General features: G+C 50.5%; 1 protein-coding gene and 1 pseudogene across 2 annotated transcripts in view; both read right to left on the reverse strand.

The window, feature by feature from the left end:
• LOC142585037 (sulfotransferase ssu-1-like) overlaps positions 1 to 16644 on the reverse strand; it is a 32115-nt gene that overhangs the window by 13888 nt on the left and 1583 nt on the right. The window contains exon 3 of one of the 2 annotated variants that reach the window (XR_012829008.1): positions 11497 to 11664. The exons of the other annotated variant lie outside the window; for it this stretch is intronic. The gene's annotated coding sequence lies outside the window, so the exon portion shown is untranslated. Of the gene's footprint in view, positions 1 to 11496; positions 11665 to 16644 lie in introns of those variants that run through there. 2 annotated transcript variants of the gene reach the window in all.
• On the reverse strand, positions 1819 to 6108 carry LOC142586257 (uncharacterized; annotated as a pseudogene).

Below are 16644 nucleotides of genomic sequence, written 5' to 3' on the forward strand. Positions count from 1 at the left end.
GTGCTGCGTCTGTCGAACCGCAAAACTGAGCGCCGCAATATTTGTGGCACGAGCTACGTCGTCATTGAAATTCGAAAGTCCTCACTTGCCGCCTACGAACGTTATCGAATATTTGTCGAAGGTATTGGCACGTTAACGCTAATGGAAACCAACATGCTGCTGTTTCCGTGATGCATTCGAAACTTTGCCGCTCATTACTAAAGGTCACGACGTCACACGATGGCTTTTTACTCGGCATAGGAAGCGCACAAGCCGTTCGACCTAAGGTCTAGCCATCCAGGATGTTCTGTACCCGATGGAGTTCGTCGTACTATCTACCGGCTCGCACTAGACCATCCTAGGCTGGAATTTCCTGTCGCGCTATGATGCCGTCATTGAAGGTGCACGTGCTCAAGCTGCCCTCTTCTCTCCGTTTTGTGACGCAAGTGTCAACGACATTCCGCCTACTCAACCAAATTACGCGTCCAGGACGATACTTTTGTTCCACACTTCTCTTCTACTCTTGTGCCTGTATCCTGCGCTAATGCACCACATTCGACAGTCCTTTTCACATCGACAGACCTGCTCAGCACACGCACAGGTATTCCGCAGCTCTTCGCCATTTTTGACGTTACGGTAGTTCCCAGTACATCGTTCGTGCCACGTACCCCGTTGGCCCCCCTTCTCATGCTGCTTCGTAGCGAATGTCTTGGCCGTATTCAGCCCGTTGACGCCATACTAATTGCCGACGTACCAGGCAGTGTACATATCCCCCTGAGATCAGTTCTCTGAACGAACTTATCGCCACCGATGACGCTTCTTCCACGGTTGCCTTCGACGCATCTACTGCCGATGGCCTTAAGCCTGCACAGCGCTCACAACTGCTTCATCTGATTCAGCAGTTTCGCTCCGTTCCTTCGACTTCCCACGTTCTCTTCTTGAGTTCTCTGAATTTCAGCTATCCAGCTTAACATCAACACTGGATCCCACCGGCCTTTGCGCCAGCGGTTCGTACCGTGTTCCTGCCACTGAACGAAAGGTTACTCAAGAACAGGTCGACGGTATGCTTATTCGGGGTGTCATTCGACCTAGCAAAAGCGCACGGGCTTTTCCCGCCAGCCTCGTCACACACACAAAAAAAAAGATGGTTCTATACGTTTAAATACGTTAGCATTCTTAGAGTACTACACATGCTTCCAGGGGCTATCTATCTATTTATGCTTGTACAATTGTGTCTATCTATGCATGTTTGTATGTTTGCGTCTAAGCGTTTTCACACCTACGTGTGTCACTGGGTATTATCTTGTCCATTGTGTATAGCGCATCGGGCTGCTGTGTTGAGGGAACAGTGTTCGAAGCCAGCCCTCTAACCAACTTGGGTCACTGAGTAGTATGTGGAAATGCGTGCATACGTGCCGCTCTTCAACGAACCCCTTTCAAGTCAACACGGGTCACTGTAGATACGGGACTGGGTAGGTACCGCTGTTCGAAGAAACTCTTTGACACCGATTGCAGTCCTGGGTATGCGACACTCGGTCTGTGCTGGTTTCCAGTGAACCTCTTTGATGCCAATTCGGATCACTGGGTATGTGCCAGCAGGCGTGTGCCGCTCTTCAAAGAACGTTGTAACGCCAACTTGGGTAACTAGGTAAGTGGCACTGGGAACGTGCCGCTGTAAAATGATGAAAAAGATTCCATAAATTTCTCCGACGCTTATCGCATTCGAACCAACGTTACCATAGTTCGTCGATTGGATTGGATTGGAGCCAACTTTATTTATGCCTGCAGTTGGGCGCTCGCGCCCCCCGACGAGGGCCTACGTCTTCTACGAAGTCGCCATTACTCGACGCGGGTCTTCGCTCGCCGGTGCCTTTCGAGCGCCTGGAGGACCTGCTGGACGGCCCACAGCTGATCGTCTCGGTCGTAGCTCTTCGCGGCTGCCTCGAGCCGCGGTGGGAGCGTTCTTGATTTTGCTTCTTCTGGATATTTAACGCAATCCCACAAGATGTGCGTGTAGTCTGCGGTCTCCCTCCGGCAGACTCTGCACTTATCGGTCGGATATGTCTCGGGGTACATGCGATTCATCAGACTCGGGCTCGGTAGCTATCCGGTCTGGAGCTGTCTCAGTACTACCGCCTCCGCTCGAGTCAGCCTAGGGTGCGGGGATGGGAGAGTCCTGCGAGCCAGGCGGTAGGCCTTCGTGATTTTATTGTAATCCGTCATGTGGTCCTTGGTTCCGAACCGCTTCGGACGGTCTGTCGCGGGGGCGCGGTTGGTTAGCGCTCGCGCCGCTGCGTGTGCCATCTCATTGTGGTTCTCATTGCGTTCCGACGCGTCGCCCGCGTGCGCTGGGAACCACTTGAGTCGTACTTTTCGTTCTTGTAGTTTGACCGCTCGCAGTACGCGCTCAGCCTCCCTACAGATTTGGACATTGGCGAAGTTTCGCACCGCCTATCTCGAGTCACTGAGCATGACATTGGCGAAGTTTCGCACCGCCTATCTCGAGTCACTGAGCACCGTGTGGCAGTGTGCGTCGGCGATGGTCAGGGCTACCTTCTCTGCTTGTGCCTCTCCGGTGCTTCTCACGCTCGCTGCCGTCCTCGTGGCGCCGGTTGACGCCTCTATGACGACCGCTGCGAAGGCGTTCCATCGGTATTCGGCCGCGTCCACGTACCGCGCGTGTTCGTCTTTGGCATGCTGGTCGATGAGAGCCTTGGCCCTCGCCGCTCTTCTTCCCTTGTTGAACTCGGGATTCATGTTCTTCGGTATGGGGTCGATTCTGGTCTGGCGTCGGACCTCTTCGGGGACGGGGAGCTTCATCTCCACCTCGTTCGAGCGTCCAATTCCCAGATCGTCCAGTATCTTCCTCCCGGCTTTGGTCATGGACAGCCGCTCCAGTTGAGAGGTCCGTTGCGCTTCGGCTATTTCTTCGAGCGTATTGTGTGTGCCAGGTTGTAACAAGCGGGTCGTGCTCGTGGACTCGAACAGACCCAGCGCCGTCTTGTACGCTCGTCTGATGAGCACGTTGATTTTGTTACGCTCGTGTTGCAGCCATCTGTGGTAGGCTGCAACGTACGCGACGTGGCTGATGACGAAGGATTGGACGAGCCTAATTAGGCTCTCCTGTCTCATGCCAGCCTTCCGGGAAGTGACTCGTTTGAGGAGTCGAATTGCGTTGGCTGCTTTTGCCTTGAGACGGGTGATGGTTTCGCCGTTTCATCCGTGCTTATTTCCAAATCCTTATCCTAATTTTGCCGACCTCGGGGATCACGCTGCCAGATTTGATTACGATTCTGATTTTTTCGTTTTCTCGTTGTCTGGTCATCCCTCTGCTGTTTTTGGTAGGTGGGAGTATGAGAAGCACCGATTTGCTCGGCGAACATCTCAGTCCGGTGCTTTCCAGCTGGTCTTCTATTGCGTCTACGGCGGCTTGCAGTGCGCCCTCGATGTGGGCGTCGCTGCCACCGGTCACCCGAAGCGTGATATCGTCCGCGTAGATGGTGTGCCTGACGTCTTCGATGTCCCCGAGCTTTTCGGCCACTCCGATCATTGCCAGGTTGAACAGCATCGGCGAAATGACCAATCCCTGCGGTGTGCCATTGCTCCCGAGCTTCTGCTCTTGCGTCTGTATGTCGCCTGCTTGTAGCTCGACGGTCCTGTCCGTGAGTCCTTGATGTAGTTGTAGGATCTTTCGCCCATGTTGAACTTGGAGACTAGGGACAGAATCGCCGAGTGTTTCACTTTATCGAAGGCGCTCTGCAGGTCGAGCCCTACGATTGCTTTTTTGTCGCGGGAGCTGCCGCCATCATCGATGATGTGGTACTTGAGCTGCAGCATAGCGTCCTGCGTGCTGAGGTGCTGTCTGAAGCCGATCAAAGTGGCCGGGTACAGGCCTTCTCGTTCCAGGTAGTCTTGCCACCTGTTGAGCAGGACGCGCTCCAGCACCTTGCTCACGCAGGACGTGAGCGAGATGGGCCGGAGGTTACCCGTGTCCGGTGGTTTCCCCGGCTTGGGGATCAGAATGGTATTGGCTGTCTTCCACAGCTTTGGCAGCGCGCCCGCTCTCCAGCACTTGTTGAAGTATTTCGCGAGGTTTTCAATCGAGCCGTCGTCGAGGTTCTTGAGCGCTTTGTTAAGGACGAGGTCCGGGCCGGCTGCCGACCGGCTGTTGAGGTCGTGCAGGGCCGCGCGTACCTCCTCGCCGTCGATGTCACGATCGAGCTTCGCGTTAGGCAAGCCGCTGTACGGCGCGTGTTGTTCGATGGGTGTAGTCGGCAGGTATTTGTCGTTAATGCGCCTGGTGACTTCGTCGACGCCGTGTGCTGAGACCGCCCGATGTATGAGCCTGGCGAGTTTGTCCCTTTGGTGCGACTTGGTCTTGGTTTCGTCGAGCAAGTGCCGCAGCAGGTTCCACGTCTTCCCGCTGTGCATCTGCGCGTCTGCCGCGGTGCAGATCTCGTTCCACTGTTGCGCGCAGAGAGCGCGGCAGGGATCCTCTATCGCTCGGTTCAGCTCCGCCACCTTCTTTCTGAGTCTGCGGTTAAGCCGTTGTTTCTTCCAGCGATTGAGTATCGTCTGTTTGGCTTCGATGAGATGCGCAAGCCGGCTGTCTACTGTGTCGATCTCCGCGCCCATTTCAATTTCATTGGTCGCGTCGCGTATGCTCTTGGTGATTTCGGGCGTGCACAAGTCGATGTCTTCGATCTCGTCATCACCCTCGCTCTTCTGGCTTCCGGCGTCTCGAAAGGCATCCCAGTCTATCCATTTGTGTGTTTTGATGCTGGTGTCGTTGTGTTCTGGTATGTCAATTTCCACGATGGTGTGGTCGCTGCCTAGGTCGGTCCCCGTGTTTCTCCAGGTGATCGCGCCCCGGATGTTGTTCTTGACGAACGTGAGGTCCGGAATGGTGTCCCGTGACACGGAGTTACCGATTCTCGCCGGATGTGTCGGGTCCGTGATGAGGGTGAAGTCGAGTTCCGTGGCGTCTTGGTACAGGTCGCGGCCCTTTGCTGTGCACTTGTAGCCCCAGGCAGGGTTCATCGCCTTGAAGTCTCCGCACAGTAAGAGCTGAGGAGGACTTTGGGATGAAAACTGGAGGTTTATTTACATTATTTACAGTGAGAGGACCAAGAAATTAACAGTCATAGAGTCATTACTGGCCGGCAGCAACTCGGACGCGGCGGCCCGTGGCAAGAAGCTCGAAAGAGATGTATGACGAAATGCTCTCTTGCTGCTCCCAGTCTCTGGCTTTTAAGCCCTTCGGTGTCTCGAAGTCACGTCACGTTCAGCCAATCGGCAAGCCCGCTCAGGTGACGCCATTTTCGGCCAATCGGCGAGCCCGCTCAGGTGTCGTCATTTTCGGCCAATGGTAGGCGTCCGTGCGATTGTGTCGCATCCGGCGGAGAGGGCCGCTCCTTGTGCGCCAATTGTCCGAGTGCTTACTTCTCTCTGCGGTATTGCCGTCCCGGTCTGCAGCTACCGTCACCAAGGCGGACGGGGGGGATTGCTGCCAGGGCTTCACGGTGCATTACAGCCGTCTTGCCTCTGGACTCACGTTACCTGGAACAGTGCCAGGCTCTAGCTTCACTTTCGGGAAAAGTCAAGCAGTTAATAGGTCCACCTGCGGCACACGAAGTGGGGGACGCCAACTCGTTTGCACGTGCCGGGCCTCGGGAGCGGGGTAGATGTGCTTCTGCGCTCCTTAATTAGCTGTGACGCGATTCGATGTGGTCTGGTGAAATGGAAGGAGGCTCAGGAAAAGGTCCCGCATCTAACAGCTCGCGATCAGCGTGTTGCGGCGCGCTGTGGTGCTGGCTCTGTGCAGTAATGTCTTGAATATCTGTTTTCTCTGCGATGGGTTGCTGTAAACGTTAAGCAGAAATATGCTTCCTTTTCTCTTCTTGCCCGGGATGATTTCGGTGAGTGTGTGCTCGATCTTGATATTGCTTTGCAGCTCGTGTTCGGCGAACGTGAGTCCCTTCCTGACCAGGGTGCACAGGCCTCTCCCGTCGGGCGGTCCCTGCTGTTGTACGATGGCTGTTGGATGACTGCCCTCTTCCTTTCGAAGCCGCGACATTTCCACTGCCACGCAGTTACACCTGAAGCTGGTGGTGTTGCTTTGGCGGCCATGATTGTGTTGGCGTGTATGGGGCTCCCTGGTTGGGTGGATGTTGCGCGAAGAGGGGCGCGAACGTCAGGTGGCTTACCATCGGCTGTAGGGTCCTTTCGTTATAGGCGAATCTGTTCGTGTTCTCGGCTTCGTAGGTCTCCATTGTTTGTTTCAATGCTGTCACTGCTGCGATGTTCGCCGTGATTAGCCGTTCGAGTTTGGTGAATGTCGCTTCAAATTTAGCTTCGAGGCTGTCGATGCGATCGTTTTCTGTTTGCGTGCGCGTGGCTCGCTTCTTCGGTGCCGGTTCCCCTATGATTTTCTCCTGGATGTTAGTTGTCGTTTCCTGGGTCTTGCTTGTGCTTGGTGTGGGTCTCTGTAGAGGCTCGTTCTTGCATAGCAGCAAATGACGGATCTCTGCGATCTCTCTCGTGAGGTTGTTGATGGTTGCTCGCAACGCTGCGTTTTCTTGTCTTAGGGTCTCAATTGCCTAACGCACCTTGTTCATATCTTCTTTCTTCGTGGCTTCGGTGATTTTCTGCGCGTTCCTTATATTGTTTACTTTCGCTGCGTCGACCCAGCTCACTCGCTCACGTGATGGTGACGTTTTCCTGCTGAGGCTTCTCTTGCAGCAGCTGCTGTCTCTGGATTTAGGCGCGCGGTTTTCCGATGGTGTTGCTGACTTTCGCGCATCTGGCGACTTGTCGAGCGGCGGGAAATCGCTCTCCGACAGCAGCTGGCATTCGGCCTGCCGGCGCTCGCATTGTCGCTTGGGCACTACGTAGGGGATCTTGTATTTTGCCTTGCACGTTCGGCCTCCGGTCGGGTATTCGTCGCCGCAAAACTTGTATTTGGGGTACAGCGATGGTCTTCTGCAGGGTACGCGAGCCCGCAGGCCAGGCTTGTCTTGATTGTGGGGTTCGGGCACACGTCCTTGCGGTGTCCCACTCGGCCGCACTGCTGGCAAACGTCGATCTGTTTCTTGTAGAGGCGGCACGGTATCAGGGTGACTCCGTATCGGACGAAGTTCGGTACCTTGGGTCCCTGGAACACCACGATCGCAGAGGTCGTGCTTCCAATCCTTTTTGCGCCCACTGCTAGCGGGTTCCTCTCGTTGACGATGTTTCTATCTAGCTCGTCGGCGCTCGCGTCGATGGGGATGCCTCTGATGACGCCCTTTGCGGTGTCGGGAGGTGCCGTGCGATATGCGCTGACCTCGTAAGGTTTGCCTTGAATAGATATCTCCTGGATTTTAGCGTACCTTGCCGCTTTGCATTCGTTCGGTGTACTGATGTGTTCACATCCTTTTTGCGCCCACTGCTAGCGGGTTCCTGTCGTTGACGATGTTTCTATCTAGCTCGTCGGCGCTCGCGTCGATGGGGATGCCTCTGATGATACCCTTTGCGGTGTCGTGAGGTGCCGTGCGATATGCGCTGACTTCGTAGGGTTTGCCTTGAATAGATATTTTCTGGATTATAGGGTACCTTGCCGCGTTGTCTTCGTTCGGTGTACTGACGACCATGATGTTCTGTGGCATGTTGGGGCAGATGGTGTCCGCGGCGCTTTTCTCGCTCGTGATCTTGGCCGCAGCGACGGTGGTGGGGGTGGTCTTGACGATGTCCAGTCCCCCTCTTGGTCTGACAACTATCTTGCATTCTTCCAGTGGCATGGCTGGCATGCGTGCTGCCTTGATGGCCGAGGCGCGGACGTTCTTGTAGAATTTGGACCTCGTGCTTGTTTGACTCCCGCCGGGTCCGTCGGGCTTGCCGCTGTTCGTCAAGGATAGCTACCGGACACATTAGCAGGTTGCGCCACAAATGCACTGGGCATGGGTCGCTCTTCAACGGACCTTTTGCCAAATTGGGTCACTGAGTATGTGCCGCTGAGTGTGCGGCAAGCGAGGGGCAAATTCTCAGCATTTGCAGGCACTAGTGCGCCACACTTCTCGTCTCGGAGGCTACACAGAGACTTCTCGGCAGTTTCATTAGATGGCTCAACGTGTCCAGAAAAAACGTATTAGTTTTGCCCGATAAAGTTGTTTCCTCCTTCCTCCTCCTTCGCCCGAAAAGTGATTGCGATAGCAAATTAGTGGACTGCTATACGAAGCAAAGATAGCAGTTTTATCTGCCGTATGAACTTGCAAACAATCCCTCACTAAGTCACTTAACAAGCTATGTGTCAGCGCGCACAGGCAAACAGGAACACATCAAACTCTATCGCCACAGATTCTCGCTGTCAAATCACTGACGTGAGGAAGCACGGCAGCAGCAGTGAGCAGACAGCAGACCGTGTTCTCTATCGCTTCAACACAAACTGATCGGCGAGAATAAAGCACGCACAAAGGTATGAGCCGTCTGCACATCGCATTCAAGATAGGGCACGCGCGATCGAGCCAAGTTCGCAGTTACGGCCGGAGCAGAACGCTGCCCCCCTCCCTCCCACGCTGCCTCCCCGCTTTCCTCCCTTGTGCCCACGAGATTCAACAGCGATCGTCAGTTCCCCTTGCGCTTGGTCGCGAAACGCGCAGTTGCTTCCAGAGAACAATGTCGCCCCCCTCTCTCCCTCACATCCCCCCACGGCCTTTCGCGCGACGGAAGACTGCGCGCTTCCTCTCAGCTTTCCGCCCTTGCGCGCGCCAGATTGAGCCAGGATCGTCGGCTCCCTTCGCGCTCTTTCATTCGCACATACAGCATAAGGCGTGAAGTGGCGGTGTTATCGCCCTTCTACTTTAAACGAACCGTCACGGCGACCCCGACACCTACGGCATGATCGTGCCTTGAGTGTCCATATAATTGATATAGCAATAAAAGAAGCGCGATAGAGGAGCCTCATTGCCACATGACGCGTTTCCCAGCATTCGCTCGCACCGACACGCCATTTATATTGGTGGCCATGACGCGCAGCCTTCGCGGTGGCGACCCTAGATGGAGTCCAGCTGCAGTACATGCCAACTCGTTTCGAAGGTGGCAATACGCTGTGTCGCTATATTGGTTTGTTGCTAACGCATTACCATCGGCAGTAATTGTGAGGCGGGTTTTGTCGCATTTTTTTTTCATTCCTTCCGGTTTCCTCCTCCCTAAGTGTAGGGCAGTAAACAAGCTGCAACCTGGTAAACCTCCGTATCTGTCCTTTATTTTCTCTCTTTCTGGTGGCTCATTAAGGGTGATGTTGTACAGTCTTCCCTGCCACATCACATCGATAGTGCGCTGGGACTTTGTGACGGGCCGCCCTCGATCCTTTACGTTGCCTTCTCGTTGTCGGTGTAAAAGAAGTAAAAGTCTCGCGCTTTCAATGATTTGACAATGTTTCAGGTACAACCGCTCAATGCGGCCCAATTTCTCCGCTTTCAAAATTGTTATTCAAGGCACCTAACCACTTCGTTCATTGTGGTCGTCTAACGTGCACTATAGATGTGGCACTTAACGATTGTTTCTTGGATGACTTGAAATTGCAGGTCCTTTCCTGCTGCGCTTTGTTTTAATTAACGAGAAGGCCATAGTACATAGCTCTCATATACATGTGGAGACATACGACAACGAGGCGAAAGAAATAAAGCAAGAGTGGGCGTACACGTGGGTTACATGTTGCCACGACAAACAGCACTCGTACCGTGTTCGAGTGTGAATGCTCTCGTTAATGGCTTTATTATGAGCAACAAGTATAAACCTTGACTCTTTCCTAACCAGCCCAGCTTTCCATTCAAGGGCAATATATTTGGGTTTATTTCTATTATCATACGAATATAATTCACTCAGCTATGTATCCACCATACCGTTCGCGCTCATTGCAGAATATTTGTTTTTTTTTTTCGTTCTCAGTTCATAGAACTATGAAGTAGTAAAGGCAAGGCGCAGAAGACCAGGACTCAGGAAGAAGAACACAAAAGACAGGACCGGCGCCCCCTTGCATAGATACCGGTCCTGTCGTTTGTGTTCTTCTTCCTGAGTCCTGGTCTTCTGCGCCTGGCCTTTACTACTTCAAGCATGAACCAACTAGCCCAAGCAAGAGTTTTACTTTGTCATAGAACTATATCGTTGCCCTGCATGGGAGACGCCAGCGGGGCGCTGACGCGCGTCCTGCAGGACTTTTAATAAAGTTTATCCATTCCCATTATCATTCGCCAACACAAGAATGCAGTCACGTAACCTTCTATTGTTTGTTTTTCTTGTATAGCAGCTTAATTGTTTTGTAGTGCAAATATTTGCATGTCGCTTGCGACTATACATGGAAAGACACCCTACAGGCAATATTGGGCGAATAATTAAGGAGCAACGCAACTCACATGCCTCTGCCGATTCGCTAAAGAACGACACGGGTTCGAAATGCATGGAAGGGATCGCAATATATGTACAGGGTGTCCCAGCTAACTTTAGCCAAGTTAAATATATGCAAATGCCAGAACAAAGGTAATGTTGTTGGCTGTCGCTCGGAGATACTCAACCTGCATTTTTTATTCCGCTTAGTTAGATAATTAGTCTTAATTATTCAGCTTCTCGAATAGTATAATTCGATGAAAAGTGTCAATGAGAAAATTGTACAGTGACATGAAAAACTCCCGATACAGCTTTATATTGCTCATTACGTGCTACATAAATGTGTTTTTCCCAGCGTGAAAGAAGCCTCCAAATACACGCGAAATTGCCGCGCGACTGGCTGCAGACTGAGGTTTGATTTCTCGTTATTATTCAGATCACTTGTTTGTTTCAACACTGCTAAGAATACGTACGTGGCTCCGAGCTTAAGAGTGGTTTGATTTGCAGTTAGTAGATGGCGCCACAACATTAGCACCGGTGATGAGTTGACAATTCGGAAAGCTATAAAGACATAATTGTTCACTGCATCATTAATTTACTGCTCCCCTTTACTATGGCACGTGATTCCGGTAGTGCACAAACGCCAAATAGACGTCGAGCAGACGATGCGGCTCGCGTGAACAATTATAAGGGCGTTCGCCCTTACAACTAGCTAAGGAGGCTGCAAGCAACTGCTGAGAAAGCGTGCAGGTGAAGTGAAGCCCTGCTGCTGCATTCATGCGGACGCAGCTTATGTTTACAATGACAAAACATTTATCGTGTCAATGCAGTAAGCGTGAAACATGTGTCGAAAGGATGGTAAGGCAGACACTGAGCAGACAACGCTGCGGTGACGAGCACACCCTGAAGGCCATCCAGACTTCCTACTGGCTTAAGAATCCTACAGCTTCCACCGTGCTGCAAGGAACTACTGAGACAAAGTGCATGAGCGCGGAAAGATAGCACCCACAAAGCGAAGCGACCAGCCATCTCAGTTCGCCAAAGCTTTGCACCTGCCGCAGCTTACCCCCAAGACATTCCAAGATTACCTCCATGAGCGTATATGCGCTCAGGCGCGCGACTAGCCATGCGCAGCGACAGCCAGGCTAAAGTAGGAGGCGGGTAGACGAGCGCTCAGGTGCCTCTCCCATGCTCCCGCTTTTTCATTACCGGCTACTTTCGGTGCCGTCAGCTGGTCAATTCAGCAGAACGTGGGCCAAGTTCTCAGTCGTTGGTCAGCGCAGGCCCACGGGGAAGTCATCCAACCCTACTGGAAGAATCTTTCTGCACGGAGAAAAAATAGAAGAAGAACATGGCTATGGGAGTTCCTGTTCAGCCTCGACCGGCGCGCTGGTGTTCGGAGCTATCGGGGCTTTGGCTAAGTGTCGGGCGGATTTAGTCCAGTTTTGTAGATACCAAGCAGGGTTTTAAGATAACTTTATATTGTCTGATACGGAGATAGTGCCACAAATGTGGAAAAATTCTCCAGGGGACGGCACGGGGCGATCTCCGCCCTGGTCGGCCTCGCAACGACCTGATCAAATGCCTCTTGAAGCTTTCTTTCGTAGTGGGGTGAGTGGCATTCCTGTGGCGCTTGTGCCTTTGCACGGAGGAGCCATCCGGCCCAACAACCCGAAGGCAGTGCAGGTGAAACTTCAGGCGGCAACGCATCACTACTTGCACGTCACTGATGTGCGACAGTTTGGCAGAGGTGGGATTGTTTGCCGTTCGCCAGACCAGGCGTGTGTGTACGACTTACTTAACTGCTCATCATTTGAATCGATGCAAGTGAGTGCCTTTATTCCCCCGCATCCTGCCTGCACTAAAGGAATAGTTCGTGGTGTACACTCCACTTTAAGTCCGGCAGAGACCCTAGAAAAGCTCCCCACGGCTGGAGTAATTGCTGTTTACCGGTGCAACAGAATGATGGACAATACACGTGTCCCTACTGAGTCAGTAATTGCCACGTTTGCAGGTACGTCTTGCCCTACTGAGATAAATGTCTGGCCTCTAATATACAGAGTGGACCCGCTTGCCTCGCGTCCATTACAATGTCGCAATTGTTGGCGCTTTGATCACAGCATGGGTGGTTGCAAATCCAGCCTTCGTTGTTGCGTGTGCGGCGGGAGCCATTCCGCTAGTAATGGCTCGGCCGAGTCGGACTCTTGCTGCCTCTGCGGTGGAGCCCACAAAGCTGATTGCTCAAACTGCCCTGCTAGAACTCAAGAAGTCCAAATAATGGAAGTTATGGACAAAAGGCGCTGCTCACGCCAAGAGGCAATTGTGGCGGTAAAAGAAAGAGCCCATGGTTATACGAGTGTGACAGCACAACCCCAAACTGTCGTTGATGGAAGCCTGTCAGAGGTAATCGCACAAGCTATTGAAAAGTCTATGGCTAAAATTATGGAGCGCGTTGTAGAAAGCGTCACGGAATGCTTTAATGGACTGGTATCCTCATAGTTAGAAAAATTATTACCGAGTGCTACTTCTCTGCCATCATGCTCTGACATAAATGCTTGTTTAACCCACTCTCAGGAAAATGTGGCAATTGCGTCCGCAACCCATATAGAGCAAGTCAGGCCTGTTCCAGGTTCCTCAACTAAGGCAACTAATAGCCCAGACAACTCTGATTATCAATACACCTCAAACATGGAAATTGACGTGAGGGCACATAAAAGGAGGTGTTCTCCCCTTGAGGCTACCACTTCACACTCAGTAAATTCAGGAAAATCCTCCCTGAAGTCAACCCGAAAGGTAATATATTGGAGGAGGCTATGGCCTCTGCGGTACTCTCATTACTGGAAGGTAGATGAGGGTGTTGCAGTGGAACTGCAGATCAGTATTCGCTGCTTCTGCTGATTTAAACGTTCTATCTTCTCAAATTTATCCAGATGTAATTTTACTGCAAGAAACCTGGTTATCCCCTGATAAACAATTTTCTCTGCGCAATTTTAGGTCCTTTCGCCTAGATCGCCCATCTAGAGGTGGGGGACTGTTAATTATGGTCTCAAGCAAGTTTTGCCACAGGACAAATATATCATTCCAGCTGATGTCTCCAGAATGTGAAATTATAGCAGTAGAAAATACTCTCCCTAACAGTAGGCCTTTCTCGTTAGTCAATATATACTTTCCCTCGGGTGTGCAGGATACACACCCACTAGACTCGGTTATGGCAAAATGCGGTAAAGATATAGTTTTGGCAGGTGACCAACTTTCATCATGTATCATGGAGATCCAGGAAAGACCTGTGCGGAAAGCGTCTACGGGACTGGGCAATCACAAATAACTTTTCGTGTCAAAATTCGGTATCAGTTACGTTTCTTCGCGGACAGTTTAGATCTGTGCTGGATCTTACATTTTCAGGTCCAGGTCGTCCCACATCCGCATGGGAAACAGTGAATGTCGGGACAACCAGCGATCATTTTCCTGTTGTGTTTGAAGCGGTAGGTCCGCAGTCCACCGTGGAGGCTCGAATCCACTCTTTCGTGGATTACCGTACATTTAAAAAATGCTTGCAGACCACTTTCAAATCGATGGAAAATTCTCCATTGAAAGCTGAGGATATTTGCTCAATCAATAATACTTCGCGCAAAAGGTCAGAGTTCCAGTTAAGGGCACGCACAAACACTGCTTCTACAAATTGGTGGAATGAAGATTGCTCGCGGGACTACAGGCGACTTAAAACTGCATAGAAACAACTCATGCATAACCAATCTCTGAAAAACTGGAGCAACTATAAATTTATTGCTGGAAAATTTAAAAGAACGGTGTGTAAGGCAAAAGACGAATACAATGTCCGACATTTCGAATTCCTTTCAAAAGCAAATTATAAGCATGCATTATTTCGGTTTTTAAGATCCCAAAAAAATCTTCCACGGCTCTTGAACTGGGAGTCGGTAGTTTTAACCACAAAAAAAAAAAAAAGCTGACTCTCTAAATGTAATCGCGCAAGGGTTAGAGACCCGCTTCGCTGCCTCTCTTCCCTTCGCTCCTCACGGACAGGGCACTTCAGAAGATTTCGAAGAGTTTTCCATGGCAGAATTGTCCCAAGCCGTTTCCTGTTTACCAGCTGCAGCCCCAGGTCCCGATGGACTCAGTACCAAGATGATTAAACTTCTCTTTGAAGTCACTCCTAACGGCTTGTTAGATGCCGTAAATTACTCAGTACGATATGAATGGTTCCCTCCTGAGTGGAGAATTGCGAAGGTGATTTCGCTGCTGAAAGACCAAACCAAACCTACACAATATTTCGCCTATTTCTCTAACATCAAATTTTGTAAAATTATTAGAAGGATTATTAAACGCACGTATGGTTAAGTTTGTGACCACAAGAGAATTGTTTAGCCCCTGCTAAATTGGATTTAGACCAGGGATGTCTATTTGGTGCGCACATATCGACCTAGAAAGCCGAATTCAGTTGGCTCGTTACCAAAAACAATATGCTGCCCTAGTTACATTAGACATTTCTAAAGCATACGATAGTGTGGAATACCCTTTATTAATAAAGATGATGCAGGATATTGGATGGCCAGAATACTTCGTTACGTGGACTGCAGAGTTCTTGCAGGGCAGGGAGTTTTACTGTGCACAAAGTGGAATTTCATCGGGAAAATTCAGACAAACGCGCGGGGTTCCTCAAGGCGCAGTTTTGTCCCCGCTATTGTTTAACATCCTACTCAGCTCCATTCCTTATCATCAGAATGTAAGCACGTACGTTTACACTGATGATATACCGTTTTTTTGCTTCAGCAAGCGATATTCAGTCCCTGTACTTATGCTTACAGGAATACTTATGCGAGCTAGAAGCGTGGCTGGACAGTATTCGCTTGTCCCTTAATGTAAATAAGAGTGCCGTTCTTGTCTTTCCCCTACAAGACCCAGTTACTATATCCCTTTCATACCGTCCTTCCACTATCCCACAAGTGGAAAAGGTCAAGTACCTTGGAATTATTTATGATGGAAATCTTGATTGGCGTCAGCATATTGAACAAATAACTTCAAAAGCTTCTCGTGCAATGGGGATATTACGAAGAATAAGCAGTTATCGATGGGGCATGCGCAGAGACACACTCATTATGATTATGACACACTCATTATATTATGATTTACCGCATGTATATCCGACCTATACTAGAGTTCGGCTGTGTGTTGTTCTCCGGCGCCGCGGCTTACAAGCTGCGCCCACTAGTTTTGCTGGAACGGGAAGCGCTTCGCTTATGTCTGGGGCTACCAAAGTTTGTAGCCAACGCTGTGCTCTACAAGGAATCACGATTACCTTCCCTTGAAATGAGATTTAAAATAGTTACCGTTCAAACATTTATAAGGCTCTATGAATCCCCACTAAGAAGATCCCAGTCCATCTTCATCAAACAATGAGCCCAATTTTTTGGATTCAGATGGCCACGGTTTCACACGCCACAAGTCATTATATCACAGTCGTTATTGAATCCGTTATACGTAAATATAAATGATGTAATCACGGAAAACAACATCCCAAATTCACTAGTTATTACTTATGAGGACCTATACCCAAATAATGCAAAGCAGCTTCCCTCGCATATTCTTAACGGCTTATTTCAGGATCACTTGAATCAACTCCACACTAACGTAATTATAGCAACGGATGCTTCGCAGAGTGAGGAAAAGGCAGGAGTTGGAATTTTTTCATCATCATTGGACTGGTATTTTTCTATTCGGCTTCCCGACTTCACTCCAATATACCTAGCCGAATTCCTAGCTGTTGTCTTAGCTTTACGAAAGCTACAATCTTCCAGGACAACCGCGGTAATAATCACAGATTCTTTGTCGCTGTGCACCTCACTTACTGCTCCCGGCGAGTCACACATATTGAACACTTTGTACTCACTGGCTCCAAGTCATATGAGAAGTTTACGATTAATATGGGTACCTGGGCACAAAGGCATATTTATGAATGAGGTGGCAGACAGCTTGGCCAATGCTTCTATCAGCGGCCCGGTGCTTCCCTTCTTCCAACGATGGGTTTTATCACATCCGTTAGGTTCAGAAGATACATCCTTTTAACATCACAATCAAACCTGAAATCATCCTTGGAACTACACCACTTACACTTCCCTTGGAGCAGGAAATTTTGCAAAACAAGACGAACGGAAGTCACATTAACGAGACTACGTTGTCGAGCCCCATCTCTAAATTTTTACATGCACCCATCTGGCCGGGCAATATCCCCATTGTGCCATTTTTGCAACGCATTAGAGACAATTGAGCACTACTTACTAGAATGCC

Source organism: Dermacentor variabilis, chromosome 6, assembly GCF_050947875.1.
Source record: "Dermacentor variabilis isolate Ectoservices chromosome 6, ASM5094787v1, whole genome shotgun sequence".
Taxonomy (NCBI): Eukaryota; Metazoa; Arthropoda; class Arachnida; order Ixodida; family Ixodidae; genus Dermacentor; species Dermacentor variabilis.